Here is a 24,153-nt window from a genome sequence, read left to right as displayed (position 1 = left end):
CTAGAAACAGAAAGGGCAAATGTTCAGAAAAAAGAAAACAAGCAATACGCTAGACAGTTTTTCTGTAAGATCAAGACACTTTCCTGTAAGATCAAGTTGAGACATTTTTACTTATTAGCAAGACTAGTTTAAGAAAATTTTTAAGTCATTACGTCTACAAAAATGACCCAATATTAACATCATACCAAAATGACAGATGGAGGTGTCAGTAGGGAGAACATATTGAACAGTATAAAGGGCTCTAAAAATGCAACACATGGTGGCTAGGTTTTGCTTTCTTGGATTTTTTTTTTTTTTAATTTCATGAGTATATAGTAGGTGTATATGTTTATGGAGTATACGGTACATTTTGATACAGGCATGCAATGTGTAATAATCACATCAGGGTAAATGAGGTATGCATCACCTCACACATTTATCTTTTGTGTTACAAACCATTCAATTATACTTTTAGTTATATTAAAATGTACAGTTAAATTATTATTGACTATAGTCACTCTGTTGTGCTATCAAAGACTAGATCTTACTTATTCTTTCTATTTTTTGGCCACTTTAACTATCCCCACTAACCCCCATTCCCCTGCTACCTTTCCCAGCCTTTGGTAACCACCCTCTACTCTCTATCCATGGGTTCAATTGTTTTAATTCTTAGCCCCCCAAAATAGGTGAGAACATGTGAAGTTTGTCTTTCTGTTCTTGGATTATTTCACTTAACATAATGACCTTCAGTTCCATCCATATTGTGGCAAATGACAGGATCTCATTATTTTCTAAGGTTGAATAGTACTCCATTGTGGAAACGTACTGTAATTTTTTTATTCATTCATCTGTTGATGGTTGCTTACAAATCTTGGCTATTGTGAGTAGTGCTGCAATAAACATGGGAGTTCATGTATCTCTTCATTGAGTATATTGATTTTCTTTTTTTGGGGGGCATCTGCCTAGCATTGGGTTGATGGATCCAATGATAGCTCTGGTTTTTGAGGACCCTCCAAACTGTTCTTCATAGTGGTTGTACTAATTTACATTTCATCAACTGTGTATAAGGGTTCTCTTTCCTCTACATTCTTGAAAGCATGTGTTACTGACTGTCTTTTGGATAAAAGTTATTTTAACTAAGATGAATTGAGATGTCATTATCACTTTTATTTGCATTTCTCTGATAATAAGTGAGGTTGAACATTTTTATATACCTGTTTGTCATTTGTATGTCTTCTTTTCAGAAATGTGTATTCATATGTTCTGCCTATTTTAAACATTGGATTATTGAGCTTTTTTTCTTATAGAGTTTGTCTGAGCTCCTTATATGCTTCATTTATTAACCCATTGTCAGATGGGTAGTTGCAAATATTTTCTCCCAATCTATGGACTGTTTTCTTCACTTTGTTGATTGTTTCCTTTGCTATGAAGAAATGTTTTAGCTTGATATAATCCCATTTGTCCATTTTTGCTTTGGTTGCCTGCCTGTGCTTGTGGGGTATTACTCAAGAAATCTTCGCCTAGTCCAATGTCTCAAAGAGTTTCTCCAATGTTTTCTATTAGCAGTTTCATAATTTGTGGTCTTAGATTTAAGTTTTTAATCCATTTTGATTTTATTTTGCATATGGCAAGGGATAGAGGTTTAATTTGATTCTTCTGCATATAAATATCCTGTTTTCATAGCATCATGTATTGAACAGACTATCCTTTTCCCAATGTATGTTCTTGGCACCTCTGTGGAAAATGAGTTTATTGTAGATGTATGTATGGATTTGTCTCTGAGTTCTCTATTTTCCCAACATATGTTCTTGGCACCTTTGTGGAAAATGAGTTTACTTTAGATGTATGTATGGATTTGTCTCTGAGTTCTCTGTATTCTGTTCCTTTCATTGGTCTATGTATCTGTGTTTATACCAGTAACATGGTGTTTTTCATAATATAGCTCTGTAGTGTAATTTGAAGTGATACAACATAACTCCTCCAGTTTTGTTCTTTTTGCTCAAGATGGTTTTGGATATTTGGGTCTTTTGTAGTTTCACATAAATTTTAGAATTCATTTTTCTATTTCTGTGAAGAGCATCATTGGTTTTGGATATCTGGGTCTTTTGTACTTCCACATAAATTTTAGAATTCATTTTTCTTTTTCTGTGAAGAATGTCATTGGTTTTTTGATAGAGATTGCATTGAGTCTATATATTGCTTTGGGTGGTATTGACATTTTAACAATATTGATTCTTTGAATCCATGAACATGTAATAGCTTCCACTTTTTGTTTCCTCTTCCATTTCTTTTATCAATGTTTTACAGTTTTCGTTGTAGAAATATTTCATTTCTTTTGTTAAATGAATTCTTAGTTATTTAAATTTTTTAAATTTATTTATTTTACTTTAGGTGCATACTATATCTGGCATTTCTCCCCATGTTATCTCTCCCCATACTCCCTTCCCTCCCCACCCCCTGCTGTCTCTCCCCTACCCCCCACCCCAACTGCTACCAGTGTATGATGCTCTTCTCCTTGAGTCCATGTGTTCTCGTTGTTCAACACCCACCTATGAATGAGAACATACAGTGTTTGGCTTTCTGTTCTTGTGTCAGCTTGCTGAGAATGATGGTTTCCAGATTCATTCATGTCCCTGCAAAGGACACGAACTCATCATTTTTTGTGGCTGCATAGTATTCCATGGTGTATATGTGCTACATTTTCCTTGTCCAGTCTACCAACAATGAGCATTTGGGTTGGTTCCAGGTCTTTGCTATTGTACACAGTGCTGAAATGAACATATATGTTCACATGTCTTTATAGTAGAATGATTTATCATTCTTTGGGTATATACCCAGTAATGGGATTGCTGGGTCAAATGAAATTTCTATTTCTAGGTCCTTGAGAAATTGTCACACTGTCTTCCACATTGGTTGAACTAATTTACACTCCCACCAACTGTGTAAGAGTGTTGTCTCCAGATTTTTTCATGATGGCCATTCTAACTGGTGTGAGATAATAATCTCATACAAGAAATAACTAAATTTTAATTTTATATATAGCTATTGTAAATGAAATTACTTTATTGATTTCTTTTTCAGATTGTTTGCTGTTGGCATATAAAAATGCTACTGATTTTTGTATGTTGCTTTTGTATCCTGCAACTTTACTGAATGTGTTTATTAGTAATAGTAGTTTTTTGGTTGCATCTATGGGGTATTCAAAATATAAGATCATATCATCTGCAAACAAGGATAACTGGATTTCTTCCTTTCCAATTTGGATGCCCTTTATTTATTTCTCTTGTCTGATTGTTCTAGCTAGGGTTTCCAGTACTACATTGAATAATAGTAGTAAAAGTGAGCATCCTTGTCATAGTCAAGATCTTAGGGGAGTTTCTGTTTTTTCCCATTTGTTATGATACTAGTTGTGGGTGTGTTATATATGGTTTATATTATGACTATACCTTTTTTAGGGGTTTTATCATGCAGGGATGTTGAATTTTTTCAAATGCTTTTTCAGCATCAATTGAAATGATCATACGGTTTTTGTCCTCCATTCTGTTGATATGCCATATGACATTGATACATTTGCATATGTTGAATGATCTTTGCATCCCTAAGATAAATCCCACTTGGTCATGATGAATGATCTTTTGGATGTGTTGTTGAATTCAGTTTGCTTGTATTTTGTTGATGATTTTTGCATTAATGTTCATCAGAGATATTGACCGGTACTTTTTTTTTTTTTTTTTTTTTTTTTTGATGTGTCTTTGGTTTTGGTAGCACGGTAATACTGGCCTCATAGAATGAGTTTGGAAGTATTGCTTTCACCTCTATTTTTCATAATAGTTTGAGTAGGATTGATATTAGTTCTTCTTTAAATGTTCGGTAAAATTCATCAGTGAAGCTATCAAGACCTAGGCATTTTTTTGCTGGGAGATTTTCTATTATGGTCTTGATCTTATTACTTGCTGTTGCTCTGTTCTGGTGTTGTATTTCTTCATGGTTCAATCTTGGTAGGCTGTGTGTATCCAGGAATTTATTCATTTCTTCTGGTTTTCCAATTTATTCACATGTAATTACTCAAGTAGTCTCTAACTTGGCTACTAATTTGAATTTCTGCAGTATAGGCTGAATGTCTCCTTTTTCATCTTTGATTTTTTGGGGGTCTTCTCTCTTGTTTTCTTAGCTAATCTGGCTAAAAGAGTGTCCATTTTATCTTTTTCAGAAAAAAAAACAACTTTTAGTTTTGTTTATCTTTTCTATTGTTTTCTTCACTTCAATTTCATTTATTTCTGCTCTGATCATTGTTATTTCTTCTACTAACTTTAGATGTAGTTTGCTCTTGCTTTTCTGGTTCTTTAGGGTGTATTTCTGGGTTATTTATTTGAAGTTTTCTTCTTTTTTGATGGAGGCAATTATAAACTTCACTGTTAGTCCTGCTTTTGCTGTATCCCACAGGTTTTGGTATGTTTTGTTTCCATAATGATTTGTTTTGAAAAAGTTTTAAATTTTCTTATTAATCTCTTCATTGACCTACTGGGTTATTCAGGAACATATCATTTAATGTCCATGTATTTGTATAGTGTCCAAAATTCCTCATTATTGATTTCTAGTTTTATTCCATTGTGGTCAGAGAAGATACTTGATATTATTTCAGTATTTTTGAATGTTTTAAGACTTGTTTTGTGGAATAACATATGGTCCATCCTTGAGAATTATCCATGTGCTAAGGAAAGAAATGTGTATTCTGCAGTCATTGGATAAAATGTTCTATAAATAACTATTAGATCATTTGGTCTATAGTGTATATTAAGTCCAATGTTTCTTTGTTGATTTTCTGTCTGGAAGATCTGTCCAATGCTGAAAGTAGGGTGATGAAGTGTCTAGTTATTACTGTATTGGGGATATATCTCTCTCATTAGCTATAATGGTATTTGTTTTATATATCTGGGTGTTCCAGTGTTGGGTGCATATATATTTTAAATTGTTATATCCACTTTGTGTTCTATCACTTTATTGTACTTGAATATTAATATGTGTCTCTAGGTTTGGAATGTTCTCGGTTATTATCTCTTTAAATAAACTTTCTACCTTTCTCTTTCTCTACCTCCTCTTTAAGGCCAATAACTCTTAGATTTGCCCTTTTTAGGGTATATTTTCTAGATCTTGTAGATGGGCTTCATTCCCTTTTATTCTTTTTTCCTTGTCTCCTCTGACTGTGTATTTTCAAAGAGCCTGTCTTCATGCTAATTCTCTCCTCTGTTCGATCAATTCTGCTATTAAGAGACTTTGATGCAGCATGTCAATTGCATTTTCAAATTCCAGAATTTTTGCTTGATTTCTTTGAATTATTTCAATTTTTTGTTAGAGTTATCTGGTAATATTCTGAATTTCTTCTCTGTGGGGTTTCTTTGAGTTTCCTCAATATAGCTATTTTGAATTATCTGTCTGAAAGTTCACATATCTCTGTCTCTCCAGGATTGGCCTCTCACACCTTAGTTAGTTTGTTTGGTGAGGTCATGTTTTCCTGGTTGATCTTGATGCTTGTGGATGTTTGTTGGTGTCTGGGCATTGAAGAGTTATGTATTTATGGTAGTCTTCACAGTCTGGACTTGGGTGTTGTGATCTATGTTTTTGGTCACTGCAGCCATATCTGCATTAGGGGGCACCCTAAACTCAGTAGCACTGTGGTTCTTGCAGACTTGTAGAGGAAAATCTTTGGTGGTCTTGGACAAAATCTGGAAGAATTTTATAGATTACCAGGCAGAGACCCTTGTCTCTTTTCTTAATTTTTCCCAAACAGTCTCTCTCTTCTCTCTCTCTCTCTCTCTCTCTCTCTCTCTCTCTCTCTCCTTCTCTTTCTGTCTCTCTTCTTCCCTCTCTGTGCTGAGCTGTGTGGAGCTGTTGGAGAGATGACATAGGTACTCCTGTGGTCACCACCATTCTCAGACCTGAAGCTGGTATAGCACTGGGTCTTGCCAAAGCTTGGTGTAATCACCACCTGGCTACTGCCTATGTTCACTCAAGACTCTAGGGCTCCTACAGTCAGCAGGTGGTAAAGCCAGCCAGTCTTGTGTCCTACCCTTCAGGGCAGTGGTCTCTCCTCTGGCCCAGGCCATGTCCAGAAATGTCCCCCAAGAGCCAAGGCCTGGAATTGGTAACCTGAAGAGCCCACTTGGTACTCTACCCCACTGTGACCAAGCTGGTAGCTAAGCTGCAACACAGAGTCTTCCTTAGTCTCCTCTCTTCTTCTGTCAAGCAGAAGCAGTCTCTTCTTGTAGCCACCACAGCTGTGACTATGCTAGGTCACACCTGAAGCCAGCACATCTCAGTCTCACCCAAGGCCCATGGTATGTACTCCCTAGTAACCACTGCTGATTATTCAGGGCCCAAGGGCTCTTTAGTCAACAAGTGATGAATCCTGCCAGAACTAGGTTCTTCCCTTCATGGCAGCATATCCCCTTCTGGCCCAGGGTATATCTAGAAATGTTGTCCTGGACCACGAGCCTGGAAAGGGGGCCTCATGACTCTGCGTGGTCCCCTGTCCTACTGTGACTGAGTGAGTATCCAAGTTGTAAGACAAGGTCCTCTTTACTCTTCCCTCTCTTCTTCTCACATGGAAGGAAGGGGTATCTTTTGAAGCTGTGAGCTATACTGCCTTAGGTTCAGAGAGGTGTGATACAAGCAATTCTTTAGCTGCCTTGACTGGTGTCTCACTAGGTCACATGTCCCCACAAGTCCATTGACTCTAAGCAAAGCAGAGCATTAGGATTTGCCTAGGAGTTGCAGGCTTTTGGGCCTAAAATGCCTTTCAGTTTATTTAGAACCCCAAAGCACTTTAGCCCATAGTGGCAAGGCTCGCTGAAACTTAAGTTCTGACCACTGGGATGGGCGATTTCCCTCTGACTAGGGCTGGTCTGAGTGTTCTTTCCATAGTCTTGGCTCAGATCTGCAGCACTGAGTTCCAATGCAAAGTTCCACATTTACTGCACTTTCCCTGCCCTAATTGCCACAGATTCTTTCTCTGCACCATGTAGCCACTGCAAAAAGATGGGGGAGGGGTGGTGTTGATAATTCAAGACTGTCTTTTCTACCCTTTTCAAATGCCTCTTTCAGCAATATAAAATGAAAACCAAGTACTGTGATTGCTCACCTGATTTTCCATGCTTATGAAGGTGCTACTTTGTATAGACAGTTGTTAAATTTGGTGTTCCTGCAGAGAGGACAATTCAGCCATCTTGCTCTGCCTCTTATGCCCCATCTAACTATGGCATCCACCTCTAGTCAATATTCTATCATCCATCTTCAAAATAGACCCACTGAAAAGAACCACTTCACCTGCATGAAACTAAGTAATCCAGCAATCCAATTTTACTGAGACATAAAGAAAGAAAGTAAAATGGGCCACTGATCAGGCAAAGGTGCTATAATAAAGCTAGTGCACTTTTCTCACAGGAACGCTCTTGGAGGTAACAGTTGGAGTCAATTTGCTTGTATTTTAGGCACAAGTTTAACGAGCGTGATTGTCTGGTTTCCCAGTTCAAGGAATCCCAGAGGCAGCAGGTCATCAGAGAGACACACACTGGCAGTATCAAAGAGTGACAGCTGGCAGTATCAAAGACTGACAGCTGGCAGCCTGAGAGTTGATGAAGAGGACAGAAAAACTCTGAAAAGTTGATACCAGAACTCCAAACCGGATCCCCCACAGGTTCAAACACAGAGCCCTGCACTCAATAGGCTCTATTAAAGCCCGTTAGAATAATTTATGATTGAGTCATCAAGACAAGATCAAATTAGAATGTTCTATTTAATAAACCAGAGAAGTATATATATATATTTTCAAAGATGTTCACCAAAAATAGTTTAGATGAACCTATTTTTATACATATGAACTTTGTTACCAGAACAACTCATTTCCTTAATGTTCCAGATAGAGAGTTGACATTTGACTGTACACTGGTCATGTTCCAATTTTAATCCTAAGCCACCTGCCCCTCAATGGCCAGGGAGCCACATGCAGGAAACACAAAGGCATTATGCTAATACTAGCCTAAGTTTAACGAAGTTAGGTAGGTAAATCTGCCACCCCCTTCAAGAAAAATTACACACTGCCAATCCAACCTCAAATATAAACTCCAGAGTTATCTATGCTACCACCTGCTGCTAATCATATGTAACATATGTTAGCATGTGTGCTGACCAATTTTAAATGAGTTTCAGCAGACTGCTTAAGAAGACATTCTTCTAATCTAACAATCTGAACTGTTCGTGATTCGATTTATCTTTGAATCCTTTGAAGCAGCTCCTCAAGAAATCAAATAATTTTCATCCAATATTACTGAACTCTTGAACCTGGAAGACAAAGACAATAGATGGGAACCTAGAATATGGAGCAAAGACTACCATAAGTGATATTTTATTTTGCATAATTCTGCAAATACTAACAATGGAAAAATTAGTGTCACCAACATCAGAGCAAACTTGAGATAAGAATTCTGCTGAAAAGAACGCTTTTTATGCCTTTTACATATGTCTAAGACATAGTCCTGCCTCCAGAGATGGTATGTGAAACACCCCTGTTCTCTCTCATAACCACGGAAGATATTAAAAGTCAAGAAAAGTGTTTTTTCTGAGTCCAGACATAGTCTCATAATCCTTTACAACAGAGGGCTCCAAATAGCTGTGATTAATAAACTCGTAGTGGTGGTTTTATTACAGATGGCCTGGATGGGGGAAGTAAAGCAATAGTATCCAAGTGGTTTATCTTTTTATCTCAATAAATGATTCTTTCCAAAGATGTTACAGAGGTTTGGGTTTCCTGTGATCACACATTTCCATCTACATCTAATGTATCTTCCTAAGTAATAGAAGCTGTAAAGACCAAACTGCATTTGCAGCTAACTTTCCACCCTGTTTCAGGTTCCACCAAAAGACAATGTCCTTGCAGGAAGGTATTGGAACTCCTGGTAAACACAGGGTTGGAGGAGTTTGTTTCTCCTGAGGCAGCTGGTGGCAAAGTTCTACAGTCCAGTCCCTGGTATCAAAGTTACAAAAGAGCAAAATAGCTGTGGCAGCCAGATTTATTTTTAACAAGTTCCTTATGGTGCTTGGGCAATTCACTGGACTGCATTATTTCTGATTGAGGCAATTCACAGTATATCTGGTTTTACTCTTAGATACAGGCAAGAGGGGCTAAATTTCTGAACCCAAAATGGTAGAGGTTCCTCACAGATTTTACCTTTTACATGGAGTGAGGAGTATATGAGACTAAGGAGACATACTTAATTAGAGCTCTAGCCCCAGAGGATGCCCTGGGAAACATGGACCCATATTCTTTACCCAAATGGCCCTAAGCTTGCTTCCAGGGTCTGTATGAATCTCCCTCCTGAGACCATTCTTTTGAGATGTCCCAGTCCACCAGTGTGGGCACCTTTGGGTCTGACAGTGACCACAGGGCAACTTGTTGCCAAGGGTATGACAGAGCTTGGACATGTGGGCTATAGTGTTCACATACATGCACACAAGGGGCTTATAGGACAGAATGAGCCAGAGGTGGACAGAGAAGGGCTGGGAACCTGGGTTGGGAGCTGAGGCTATACTTTCTCCAAGGCACTGTGCTTTGGTGAGAAACCCAGAGAAGTCTATTGTAAAGTCAATCTTAACTTTCCACATCATTTCAGAGGTACATTTCTTAAAGGAGAATAGTAAGTATTTTATTTAACAGTTTGAAGATTAGATTTAACTTTTAAGTATTTAGACATATGTTATGTGGGTTTCTACTTGTACTTTTATCCCAGGCCCCACAAATGTTAGAAATAAGACTGCTTCGTTCTTTCTTCCCCCTATAAATTCTGTGAGCTACCTTGTACCCAATAATAAAAGCCCTTTCTGCCTAAGCTACCTAAGATGGATTCTGTTTTCTTACACCAAGAATCCTGGCCGTTACAGCTGCCTAGAAGTTTAGAAGGAGATGCTATTGTCCTTTTCTTATACTTAAGTCTATATCAGCTCAAGGAACTGACATAGACTTCATCAGATCAACTCTTCCAGTATCAGCTATAGCTTCTATTTGTTGTGAGTGACTCTTGTCATTCCCTATGCTCTGTACTGTAGTAGAAAGAGTACTGAAGGTTAAATGAGTGTGTGGGTTGGAGACCTAGCGATGCACTCACCAGCTGTGCCACTTTGAACAAGTCATTTTTAAACTCTCTGCAACTATTTTCTCACCTGAGGATTGAATAAGATAATGTGTATACATATTCTTCGTTGAAAAGCAATGAGCAAATGTAACATTTCCATTTCTAATGTTGGAACTAAGAAAATAGCTAATAATAGCTGGATTCATAGGTATATTCCCTGCAGTGTGTTCTCAGATACCTTTTCTTTTATTTCCTTCAGAAACCTCTGCTCCAGCTACTTCTGCCTAAATAACCAATTCTGCTGTCCTAACTATGACTCCATTAGAAAATATTTCTAGAAAGTCATTCAGATGTTTCCATTCGCCAATTCCATTTTAGCACTGCAAGTTCTAACTCTGTATACTACAGAAAACCATTTCTTCCTTGCTCACTATTTAAAGTCTTCAAGAAGTTGTTAAGTATTATTATGTCATATTCACCCTACTCTGAGATTTAATCATATACTTCATCCACTTCAAAACATATTCATTTTCTGGAGTGCCCAGTGACGTGATCCACAATAGCAGAGATAAAGATTCAAGCATTTAAGTTCCTCTTGGATTTTCTTGATTTTCTGAATCTTAAGGAATCTTCTGTAGTTAGTCCTACAGCAATGTAAGCTTCAAATAGCTTTCACAACATAATGTATTTTCTTCTCATTATGTTTTTCAGATTGAGAATCTACTACAACAGTAGTCTATGCAAGCAGGAAAATGAGCTTTCTGTGGCTTATAATCTTGGAAATTTTGATGGCATCCTTCGATTAAATGCCTAAGCATCTATGATGATATCAACAAAACTGCATTAGATAATTTTTATCTTCAAAAGATTTGTCTAGTTTCCAGTTTTCTTCACCAGATAGTTCTGTGAAGTTCTCATAAACAAAAAGTAAATGATTGAACAAAAAATTGAAACTGTAGAACCATTTGAAAAACATGGCATCAAATAGATGAAACTACATAGATCCTGTAAGAAAATGCATTAAACTTTGAAACAATGTTGCCATAGGTGCTGCATTATTGAAACAATAATGCCAAGAGTGCCATTGGGTGTGCTGGCTCTATTCCTTGCCCCTCTTCAGATCAGCTCTTTATCATAGTGGGGGTCAGAGCCCTGTGCTCTATATTTCCCAGAATCCCAGATAAGCTGTCTTCTAATTGAGTTTTTAAAAGGGAGGCACTGGCAGGAGACTAAACAGGTTGAGAGAGAGAAGTTAGGGTATATCCCTTTCTGCTGGCTTGCATTAAGTACATTCTCAGAAGTTGCTTTCCCTGTATGTTTCCCGCTCCTTGCTTTTATTGCTTGGTGAGTTTGTCTGAGCTCCAGGTTCCATCAGATAACCCCTGCTCCTGAACAGTAACACTGCTTACATCTTTTAACTTTCTAGCACAGAATTGTGGATTCTGATGTTTAATTTTGGTTTTCCTTAACACTCCCTCTTTGACCCTTACCAACTTCATCACATGTATAATAATTTCTCTGAATTAAATTCACTCTGTTGAAAAGTCTTAAAGTGATTTCCACTTTCTTGGTTAGACTGATTGATAATATAATGCCTTGAACTTTGAAACAATGCATATAACCATTAGTGCACAAATAGAAATGTTAAGAAACTCTGAACTACATATATGGAACATAAATTGTAGAAAATCTGCCACAGCAAGAAGACTAGAGGGACCACAGAAAATAATAAGAATCTAGAGATTTGAGTGTCTTTTTTTTTTCTTTCTTTCTTCTTTCCAGGTGAAACAATATCTAAGTGAGTATTGAGTGCACCGACAGTCACTAGCCTATTTTAAATTCTGATCTTAGGCCACTAAGTTTATTGTCTAGTATGAGCCACATTGAGATGTTCATTAGAACAGCTCAGAAACATTGCTTCCTATTCCTTCAAATCCATCTGACCAACCATTTCTCTTCCATAAAAATGACTACTTCTATAGTCAGGAGAAAAGGGGCAGTACGAATGCTCAGCAATTCAGAAATCATGAGTATTAGAATATAAGACCCATTTCATCCTTTTACTTCAATAAGAGTGTTTTCTATGTGGAGAAACCACTGTGTAGATTTGCATATACATTATTTTGTTTTACCCATAAAAATTATGTCCTGCAGGAAATGAATATAAATCTTTTTTTTAAGTGGAAATGTGTCTTTCCAAAATCAGTTTATAAAACATCTTAGTCTAAAAGCTTAGTTTGTAAAGAGGAATTTTAAACAATTTTGGGGAAAGACTACTATCACTTTCAGGGAGGCTAAAATTAAATGAGGAAGAATGGTAATTAGGAGGCAAAAGAAGAAAAACTACTAAATATCTGTTTTGATGAAATAGATATAATGGCTAATTGAGCCCATATACAAATAAGTTTCCTATTCCAGTTTGAGACAAAGATGGAAAACCACTTATTTAGTAGTATTTTTTGTCTTAAAAGGAAAACATATTTCTTACAAAAAAAAACTTTTAATCATATTGTGCATTGAAGTTTACAAATGATATTAGGGGATATATTATATCTTATGCATATAGATACATAGATACTTATAGATAGTATAATGGTTACTATAGTGAAGCCTATTAACATATCTAACATTTCACATAGTTATAAGAGCCATTGTATATGTGACAAGAGCCGTTAAAATTTATTCATTTAATAAGATATCTAAAGCAAGACAATGTTTAACTTTAGTCCTCATGTTGTACTTTAGCTCTCCAGACTTGTTCATTCTATGTATCTGCTATTGCATATTCTTTAACCTAAATCTCCCCTTTTCTTCTCCCCTGACCTCCATCCCTGGTACCAATGTTTCATTCTCTGTCTCTGTGCTTCTAAGCTCTCTTTTTAATATATTTTACATATGAGTAAAATCGTGCAATATTTTTCTTTCTGAGTTTGGTTTATTTCACTTAGTGCAACGCCTTCCACATCCAGCCATACTGTGGCAAATGTCAGAATCTCCTTTTTTAAGGCTGAATAACCTTCCATTATTCCATATATATCCCACTAATATGGAAAGTGATATATGTATCACCTTAATTATATATCACCATAACAGAAAATGTGAGCTCTTGCTATATAAATAAAATATAGAAAACATTTTATTTTCTTTATCTATTCATTTATCCTAGGCATTCATTTCCATATTTTGACCATTGTAAATAATGCTGCAATAATCATGGGCATGCAGACATCCTTATGATGTGGTAATTTCATCTCCTTTGGGTATATACCCAGAAGAGAGACTGCTGGGTCATAAGGTAGTTTTACTTTTAATTTCTTCGGAAAACTCTACAGTTTTCCAAAATGACTATACCAATCTACATTACTACCAGCAATATACTACAGGTCCCCTTTCTCCATACCTTCACTAACATTTCTTACCCCTAATCTTTTTGAAAATAGACACCCTTACAGGCGTGAGATGATATCTCATAATTGTTTCAATCTGCATCTTCCTCGTTATTAATGCTATAGAGTACCTTTTCATATACCTGCTGGTCATCTTTATGTCTTCTTTAGGGAAATGTCTGTTCAAGTCCTTTGGCCATTTTAAAATCAGGTTATTTCTTTTCCTGCAATTCAGTTGTAAGAGTTCTTTATAAATTTCAGATATTAACCCCTCATCAGATAAGTGGTTTGCAATTATTATTTCCCAGTTCAGAAAGTTGCCTTTTCATCTTGTTGAGTGTTGTGTCTGCTGTGCAGATTTTTAGTTTAATGTAGTCCCATTATTTATTTACATATTTATTTGGTAGCCTGAGCTTTTGGTGTGATATTTTAAAAGAATCATTGTCAAGGCCAAAGTCAAGGAGCTTTCCTCCTATGTTCTCTTCTATTATTTTTCTATTTTCTATTTATTTCTGTTCTGATTTTTGTTATTTCCTTCCCTCTGCTAACTTTGGGTTAAGTTTGCTTTTATTTTTCTAGCTCCTCTATAATGAGGTATAACATAAGGCTATTTATTTGAGACCTTTCTTCTTTTATAATGTAGGAATATATGGCTATAAACTTCCCTCTTAGAACTGCTTTTGCTGCATCCCATAGATTTGGGTATGTTGTGTTTCTATTGTCATCTGTCTTAACATATTTTAAAATTTGCCTTTTGGTTCTTGCTTTGATTCATTGGTTGTTGAGGAACATGTTGCTTTATTTCCACATATTTGTGAATTTTCCAATATTTCTGCTGTTATTAATTTCTAGTTCATAACATTGTAATCAGAAGCCATATTAGATATGATTTAAATCTTCTTAAAATCAAAATAGTTTCATGGCCTAACATATGATATATCCTGGAGAATGTTTCATAGGTAATAAAAGAGAATATATATTCTGCTGCTGTTGGATGAAATATTCTATAGGTTTGTTAGGTCCATTTGGTTTTAAGTGTAATTCAAGTCCAGTATTTCCTTGTTAATTTTGTGTCATTGTTGAAAGTGGTGTGGTAAAGTTTTCTTAAAAAATACTTACAAATATAAAGAAAAAATTAGCTTGTTCAGATATACATACCTTAACATTTTAAGGTATTTACTTCAAGATTTGCTATATATGTATACATGTGTGTTGTTTGTGCATGTGTTTGACAACCATATATTTATTACAAAATTGAAATGATACTCTCAATATAATGTTGTATATTACATATGCCACTAAAATATTACATGGGCTTTTCCACATCATTAAGTAGTCTTTGTGGCTACTTAATGTGATTTTGATAGCTCTATGACACTTTACTGTATTATCATTTATTTATCCATTTCCCTATTATTAAATACTATGTTTTTCCCAATTTTTATTAATTATTGTTTTATAATTAATACATTTAAAAATTGCTCTTATACATGATTATTTCCTTATACTAACTTATGAAGTGGAAATGGTGGAGTGAAGGTTGTGAATAAAGTTAAGCTGACATGATATTAACTCCATATAATAGAGAAAAGCTTGAAACAGAAATAGACGTGGTTTTAGCTAGCATGATTTTCTTCTTGTTGTTTTTAATTTAATGTAAATATAGTTTACATTCTGGAATTAATGTGCAGGACATGCAGGTTTGTTACTTAGGTAAACGTGTGCCATGGTGGTGTACTGTACCTATCAACCCATCACTGAAGTGTTAAGCCCTGCATGCATTGGCTACTTATCATGATATTTCGTCCTCAGCCCCCTGCACTGACAGGCCCCAGTGTGTATTGTTGCCCTACCTGTCCGTATGTTCTCATCGTTTAGCTCCCACTTATAAGTGAGAATATGTGGTGTTTGGTTTTCTGTTCCTGCATTAGTTTGCTGAAAATAATGGCTTCTAGCTCCATCCATGTCCCTGCAAAGAACACAATCTCATTCCTTCTTCTGGCTGCATAGTATTCCATGGTATGTAAATGCCCCATTTTCTTTTTCTAGCCAATCATTGATGGGCATTTGGGTGATTCAACATCTTTGCTATTATAAATAGTGCTGCAATGAACATATCCATGCATTTATCTTTATAAGAGAATGATTTATATTCCTTTGGGTATATATCCAGTAATGGGATTGCTGGATCAAATGATTATTTCTGGTTCTAGGTCTTTAAGAAATCACCACACTGTCTTCCACAGTGGTAGAACTAATTTACATTCTCACCAACAGTGTAAAAGCATTCCTATTTCTGCACAGCCTCACCAGCATCTGTTGTTTCTTTACTTTTTAATAATTGCCATTCTGACTGGTGTGGGTATCTCATTGTGGTTTTTATTTTCATTTCTCTATTGATTAGTGATGCTGTGCTTTTATTCATATTCTTGTTGGCCACATAAATGTCTCCTTTTGATAAGTTTCTGTTCATGTCCTTTGCCTGCTTTTTAGAGGGGTTGCTTTTTTTTTCTTTAAAATTAGTTTAATTTCCTTATAGATGCTGGCTATTAGACCTTTTTCAGAAGGATACATTTCAACAGTTTTCTCCCATTCCACAGGCTATCCATCTATTCTGATGATAGTTTCTTTTGCTCTGCAATTAGATCCTATTTGTCCATTTTTGCTTTTGTTGCAAATGCTTTTGACATTTTCATCATGAAATCTGCCCATCCCTATGTCTTGAATACTATTGCCTAGATTTTCTTCCAGGGTTTTTATAGTTTTGGGTTCTACATTTAAGTATTTAATCCATCTTGAGTTAAATTTTGTAACAGTTGTAAGGAATGAGTTCAGTTTCCCTGATGAACACTGATGCAAAAATCCTCAATAAAATATTGGCAAACTTAATCCAGAAGCACATCAAAAGCTTATCCACCACAATCAAGGTGGCTTCATCCCCAGGATGCAAGGCTGGTTCAACATATGCAAATTAATAAATATAATTCATCATATAAACAGAATTAAAGACAAAAAACACCTGATTATTTCAATAGATACAGAAAATGACTTTGATAAAATTCAACATTCCTTCATGTTAAAAACTCTCATAAATTAGGTATGGATGGGACATATCTCAAAATAATAAGAGCCATTTATGACAAACCCGCAGCCAATATCATACTGAATGCGCAAAAACTGGAACCATTCTCCTTGAAAACTAGCACAAGACAAGGATATCCTCTCTCACCACTCCTATTCAACATAGTATTGGAAGTTCTGGCCAGGGCAATGTGGCAAGAGAAAGAAATAAAGAGTATTCAAATAGGAAGAGAGGAAATCAGACTGTTTCTGTTTGCAGATGGCATGATCCTCTATCTATTACATCTCAGCCCAAAAGCTTCTTAAGCTGAAAAGCAACTTCAGCAAAGTCGCAGGTTACAAAATCAATGTGCAAAAATCACAAGCATTCCTTCATATCAACAATAGGCAAGCAGAGAGCCAAATCATGAATGAAACATCCATTTACAAATGCTACAAAGACAATAAAATATCTAGAAATACCGCTAACAAGGAAAATGAAGAATCTCTTCAAAAAGAACTACAAACCACTGCTCAAGGAAATGAGAGGACACAAACAAATGGAAAACACTGTGAAAAATGGCCATTCCACCCAAAGTAATTTATAGATTCAATGCTATTCCTATTAAACTACCATTGACATTCTTCACAGAATTAGAAAAAAAAAAACTATTTTAAAATTCATATGGACCAAAATAGAGCCTGGATAGCCAAGACAATCCTAAGCAAAAAGACAAAGCAGGACGTACTGTGCTACCTGACTCTAAACTATACTACAAGGCTACATTAATTAAAACAGCATGGTTCTGGTACAAAAACAGACACATTAACCAATATAACAGAATAAAGATCTCAAAAATAAAACTGCACACTTACAATCACCTGAACTTTCTTCAAAAACCCTGACAAAAGCTAGCATAGTTTTCATAATTGAATTTGAGAGGTAGGTGTGCCAAAGCATTAATTAAAATAGTGGTTATATATTTCCAACAATCATTTGAAATGGGAGTTTAAACTAAAGACTAGTAAAACTACAGCAGTTCTTCATAACATGTGCTGCAAAATACTCATCATGTGAGATTTTCATAGGTGTTAACACTTCAAATGTGCTCTAAGGTATAGTGATTTTGGGAAATACAAATTTAGAGTCAAACAGAATTTTTGCTATTGCATTTTACTGCAGGTCTTACCAGAGCCCTTAATGTTCTTATATGCTTTTAAACACACCAAAAGGAGAATATTACGTGGAACACTTTCCATATTTATTTGGCCACAAAAACATCTGTACACTAAGCACTTTGAGAAAAAAGTGTTCTGTGGAACAGCAGATTGAGCAAAATTACTCTGAATGGAATTGAGAAAAAGTAAATTGTAGTTAAGACCAAATGGGAAAACCATGTCAAAATAAGTTAGATCAACTTTAATGGTCACACAGGCAAGCATTGCCTGTCTTGAAATCTTGCTTTTAATTTCAATTCCCTATTTATCTCTTTAAAAACAGTGATTGAGCTATACTCTTGTTAGTGCATGGCTCTAAATAAAAGTAATATTTGGCAGATTGTGAACTTAATCTCATCATGGCATGCTTTTGCGGAGAGCACATAATACAGTGAAAAAGTCCTGAAATAGGAGTTAGAACAAAGTGGCCAGCTTTGCCACCAGGTAGTTTTGTGAGCTTAGAACATTAACCCAAGCTCTATGAGCTTTTGTTGGTACACCACAGATGTACAACCAATGTTTGTTCAATGAATGATTTAAACTAGATGTTCAGAAACTTTTAAATCATTCTTATTTTGTATCATTTATGGACTTGAAGAAGATCTAACCAGTTTTTCTATGATTGGTCTTACAAATACTAAGCTCTGATGTAATCATAATCTCTAACATTCACAGTACTTTTAATAATGATGCTATTAAGAGGAAGACAGATCATTATTCAACTTCTTATTAACAATACAAAAATAAATGTGTCTCTTTCCTGTCTTTTGCCTGGGCAGACATTTGTGCTCCAAGGATCAGGGGTCTTGCTCATCTACATTTTCTACATTATCTCTGCAGTGCTAAATTGGCCTATGATTTCTTTGTCTTCTACAATACAGGTGTTTAAGCTGGGGTTACTAAGCCTCAAAGGGTCTATTATGGTCTGAATGTTTGTGTTCCCTCAAAATGTGTATGTCGAAACCTAATCACCAATGTGATGGTGCTGGGGGTGGGGGCCACTGGGAGATGACCAGGCCATGAGAGCTCCACCCTAACAAATGGGATGAATGCCCTTATAAAATCGTCCCCAGAGAGCTGTCTTGCTCCTCCCACCATATGAGGATACAGTAAGAAGGTGCCATCTATAAACCAGGAAGTAAGCCCTAACCCGACACCAAATCTGCTGGATCCTTGATCTTGGATTTCCCAGCCTCTAGAACTGTGAGTAATACATATATGTTATTTATAAATGATCCAATTTATGGTATATTTTGTTATAGTAGTAACAACTATTTACGGTAATTTTTTGTTACAGTAGACAAAATGAAGTATGGCAGGATTCTTGGACCCCATGGAATTGTGTGTAACAATTACTTTTTAGGTGGGCACATTTACTTTTTTGGAGAGAGACTCCATAGCTTTAAATAAATTTCCAAAAGATATCTTCAATCCCTCAAAAAGTTAAAAAAATTATTGTGTATAGGTTTTATTTTCAGGTTTTTTTTTTTCCTGTAGACATTCTCTGTGGTCATGTTTTCTAAAATTTTTGAACAGTACATGAAGAACAAAACAAGTTGTAAACTAAAGCTTATGTTTAACCCAGTGGTCTAAGTTATTGCTACAGTAATTTACCCATCATCAGAATGTATAGGAGCAGAAAGCATAGGATATAAAAACAGCATGGTTTAAAAAAATGAAGCTATTTAGAGGCATTTTTTACTCCTCTTTGCTTCCCCAAGCTTCTGCCCCTGTATAAGGAAAAATAAAATTGCAAGAAAAAATGTCCTAATGATATGTTATAAAAACAGCTATGCCATTATTGGCAAAAAATAAGATAACAACATTACCCCATTTCTTAGTCATGTTCCTGAAGTCCTTAAAAAGAAGCATTTCTACGAAATGGTCCTGTGTCATCAGAGTATCTATGACGTCGTTCATTGTGTGTGGTTTTTATGAGATTTCTGGGAAAACCTATTCATGGGATAATTGGGCAATCGTTTGCCTAATTCTGATTAATTTTGGTCGTATATTATTTCCTATATGCTCCTGAGTTCCAAGACCCAAGTTATTAACCCCTATTCTAGATTCAAATCCCACATATACATACACCTCTGAACATCGTGTGACACTGATGATAAAATGTGGATGACAATGATAGCTAACACTGATTTAGTATTGAGTATGTGCCTCACAGAAAGCTTTTGTGGTCATTACTATTATTAACAAGTTTACAGACAAGGAAACTAAATTGTAGAAAAGTTAGGTAACTTATCCTGCAGCATAGAGCTAGCAAGTGTCCAAAGCAGGACTCAAACTCAGTCATATTCCAGCACTGATCATGCTATTTGGCCCAAATGGGTAGTGTCAGACTTGAATTGAATTAAAGAACACCCAAGCTGGTGTCTACTGGAGGATCCACCAGAGAATTGCTTGGCATGTCTGGAAAACCCCCCACACATCTGCTGTCAGAAATGTCAAATGAATGAAAGTAGAGATCTTACAGTAACATTTAAATTGACTCCTGAACAATGAATAGAAGATGGATAAACAATAAGCAAGAATGTTCCAGACAGACACAATGATTTCTTTTCCTTTGGGTGGATGGTACTGGAAGCTACTCTGTTTCTGGTGAAATAATTGAGAAACAGAAAGTCAAATATTACATCTTTCACTTATAAGTGGGAGCTAAATAATGTGTACCTAAAGGCATAGGGAATGGAATTACAGACATTGGAGACTCAGGAGGCTGAGAAAGTGGGAGTGGGTGAGGGATAAGAAATTGCTTATAGGGTACAATGTGCACAATTAGGCTATGGCTACACTAAAAGCCTAGACATCACTATGCAATATATCCATGCAACAAAACTGCATTTGTATCCCCTAAGTCTAAAGATTAGACTACAAATTAAAATTTTAAAAAGTTAAAAATGTTAAAATTTAAAAAAGAAGTTAAGCATTTAAATACAGCTCTTGCTTCTGGACCCTTGCATCTGGCCACTGCCTCTGGAAGTGACAGATGCAAGGGTCCAGAAGCAAGAGCCAAAGTTGGGAAATTCCAAGTGATGAGTGTAAGGCCTGCTGCCTCACAGAGGGTTAAAACGGACACATCCATCTCTCTCCATGTCTAGTAACTGCATCATCACCCAAGCCCGTTATCTGGCCTTGCCTCACGGCTTTCCCACACCCGCCACTGCATACCAGACCCAAGCCCACATTCAGCACTAAACTATGCATTCAACACCCAGCCCACTGTTGATAAACCCTGCAAGAAAATTTTTTTTAGAAGCCCCATCAAACCCTGCCCAGTAGCAGTCTGCTCTGTATGCCCGGGGAAAGCCTGCCTACCCATAACCACTAGCTCCAAGCATTTCCTGCTTCTTAATAGCCAATAAAATTACCTTCCCTTTGTTTCCCCAACAGTCAATCAAGGCCCAAAGTCCCACCTGCCTACCCTTACCCATTAGCTCCAAGCACTTCCTGCTTCCTAACAGCCAAAAAAATTGCCTTTGCTTTGTTTCCCCAATAGCCAATTAATCGCCTTCCACCCCAATAAAACCTCATGACCTAAGCAGCTGGGCGCAACTTCTATGGCCCCTTTCTGGACCACAGAACCTCGCCCAGGATCTGAATAAATTGGCTTCTCATTTTCTCATACTTGCCTCAGTTTCCATCGGCAATAAACCTTAGTCCCACATATTGTCCTGTAGCCTATTGGCCAAACAGTTTAACCCCACAGTCAAGGGGTGGAAGCCTTGCCTACAAGCCCTAAAAGCAACAACACAATTAACCAAAAAACCCTAAAACTTACCTTAGGCTAGTCCATTTCAGTGTTCTCACTTCATCGGCTAACTGACCTTCTCTCACACAAATCTCTCACTCACCTAGGATCCTCTTGTCTACAAAAGTTTCATCTACTCTTTATTAAAAATCCTTCCGTCAGCCTCCATCCTACGTCTTCACTCAGCCCGGCTACTCTGCTTCCTCTTCTGCTTCACTCTCCCTCCCCAGCCTATTCCTGTCCTAAACCCCTAAATACACTTACTAAACCTCAGGAGGGCTTAACTAATCTTCCTCCCAATAATGGTCAGCCTCTCCCTAGCTTCCTCTCTACCAGCCGTAAGAGTAAAACGTAGCACGCGAAGTTACAGCGTCACTTCAGCCCCTCAACTGGAAGACAAACTCTGAGTAGCCATTAAAACATCAGCCACCTCTCTAGCATTCCTCCAACAACAAATCACGTCACTGGCTCAGGTAACTCTCCAAAACTGGCGGGCCCCAAACCTGTTAACAGCAAATAAAAGGAGGTACCTACAGGAACAATGTTGTTATTACATTAATAAAAACCAGTCTAGGGGAGGAGAATGTCAACACTATCTATCGTCTTCAAGAAGACCTCCAAAGACAAAGCGTACCAGCCTCTTCTCTTAACTGGTGACAGTCCCCCATACTTACCTGGCTAACTCTTATCATCACTCCCAATATCGTAATTTGTCTTTTGCTAATGCTAGCCCCTTTCTTTCTCAGGTTTTTACAAGCTCACATAAGAGAAATTTCCAGAGTAGCTGTAAATCAAATGCTGCTTCACCCCTAAAACTGACTCACAACCGAGGCACCAGCCAACAGACCCCCCCTCCCACTCCGCCCCTGTTCAGCAGGAAGTAACCAGAAAGAAGTGGCGTCCTATATCATGAAAAAGGTCAGAATGTAAGGCCAGCTGCCTCACAATGAGTGTCACTAGAGTAGAGTTCAAGGTAGGAGTGGTAGTGAGAAATGACAATACACAAGTAGTAAGCAGGGTGTAGATCCAGAAGGACACTGGGTGACATTTAAAGATTTAAACTTTATCCTGAAGTCAGAGAAGCAATGGCGACTATAAATTGGATAGGAAGTAGTGATTAGACTTACTTTGGCTACAGAGCAGAGAAGAAATGAGAGAGAGCCAAGGCTGAATGATAGCAAGGGATCAGGTGGGAGGCTGTTTCAGCAATCCAGGCTATGGAAAGGAAATGCACTGGAAAGATATTTAGGAGGCAGAATCCACAGGTTGGATTGACTTGTTGCCACTGATGAGGGAAAGGAAGGAAACAGAATGACATTTCAGGTTCTGGCTTAGTTGGCTATTGTTTAATGGTGACATTCCCTAACACGGAGACCTGAGTAATAGAAACAAATCTGTTCACAACTTTTTCGACCTATCTAGAATATTTCATAAAAGTTCTAGAAACTACCAAAACACTCTTGAGTAAGTTTTAGAAGGCTTTATGCACATGAACAGAATGCTTGCTTCAGGTGAGAGTTTTTATATGTCTTTTACATTTGCTGACAAGAAAAAAAAATAAGTCACTAAGTATATTTCTAAAAGTATGTTTTTATAGCTTAAAATTATTTTTTCAGAGATCATGAATTACCATGAAAGTAAAATAAAGTTGTTGCAGCGTGACTTATCTGAGCTATCTTTGAAGTATCTTGCTATCGAAGTAATTTGGCCTGAAGAGCTTACGAATTACAAAGAAATAGTGGTTCTTTTTAGTCACTCTGAACTAGCCAAATGAGGGTTGAGTGTTTATCAAAGCCAAATAAGTGCTTCCCTCTAAGTTCAGCAAGGGCCAGGTGTAGGTCTGCTGTGCACTCTGAAGGCATTCAGTTATTTATCCCTGTGTGTGGACTTGTATAGGCTTCACTGGTATTGCTGCTTACAATCCTCATTGAAAAGAAGAAAGATTGGAAAAGTTAAATACATGAGATAGAAATCATTAAAACAATTACTCACTAAAAGTGCAGAGATAAAAACAGTATGGTCAGTAAAAGGGAAAAACATAAATCACACAAATATGAGGACCAGAAAGTTCTCTAAATTTGAAAAAATTAAAATGATGAAACAAATTCTGAGTAATAATTACTAAAAAATAGATTAAGGGATTATTTCTTAATGGAAGTCTATGGGTAAAGTCCCCTCCAGATGATTGATTACCCCAGGCAGGTATTTGTGGACAGTAGCCATAGGCAGCTGATTCTTCTTTCAGGCAAGTCATAATGATTCCAGTAAAGATAATCAATTCCCTAACTTAGGCATTTTATTAAATTGAAGCCGCAAACATGGCAGTCTCACATCCACTGAAATCAGTAGATTTTAGTCAAAATTAAAATGATAACATTTGCCACTGGCATGTCATTTATTTTAGGGAGAATTATGTCAAGTACAAATCTATCTTTTGCTCTAATGAAAACTTGCTGGCTATTTTTAAAACAGAGATTGGTAATGACTTCTTCTTGACAGCTGTTCACATGCACTAATTTTTGTTCACCACATAGACTTAATGTCCTTGTTCAATGGAAATCTTGTGATTAACAAGACAAGTAAGTCACTGCTCTTCAGTGTTTTCAGTTCCCTTCAATGCAATGGT

The 24,153-nt window shown here is 36.7% G+C and overlaps 1 protein-coding gene across 3 annotated transcripts in view; it reads right to left on the bottom strand.

The window, feature by feature from the left end:
• METTL15 (methyltransferase 15, mitochondrial 12S rRNA N4-cytidine) overlaps nt 1-24,153 on the bottom strand; it is a 400,694-nt gene that overhangs the window by 129,599 nt on the left and 246,942 nt on the right. The window lies entirely within an intron of this gene.

The sequence above is a fragment of the Saimiri boliviensis genome, chromosome 6, assembly GCF_048565385.1.
Source record: "Saimiri boliviensis isolate mSaiBol1 chromosome 6, mSaiBol1.pri, whole genome shotgun sequence".
Taxonomy (NCBI): Eukaryota; Metazoa; Chordata; class Mammalia; order Primates; family Cebidae; genus Saimiri; species Saimiri boliviensis.
This window is presented reverse-complemented; position numbering and strand designations above follow the sequence as displayed.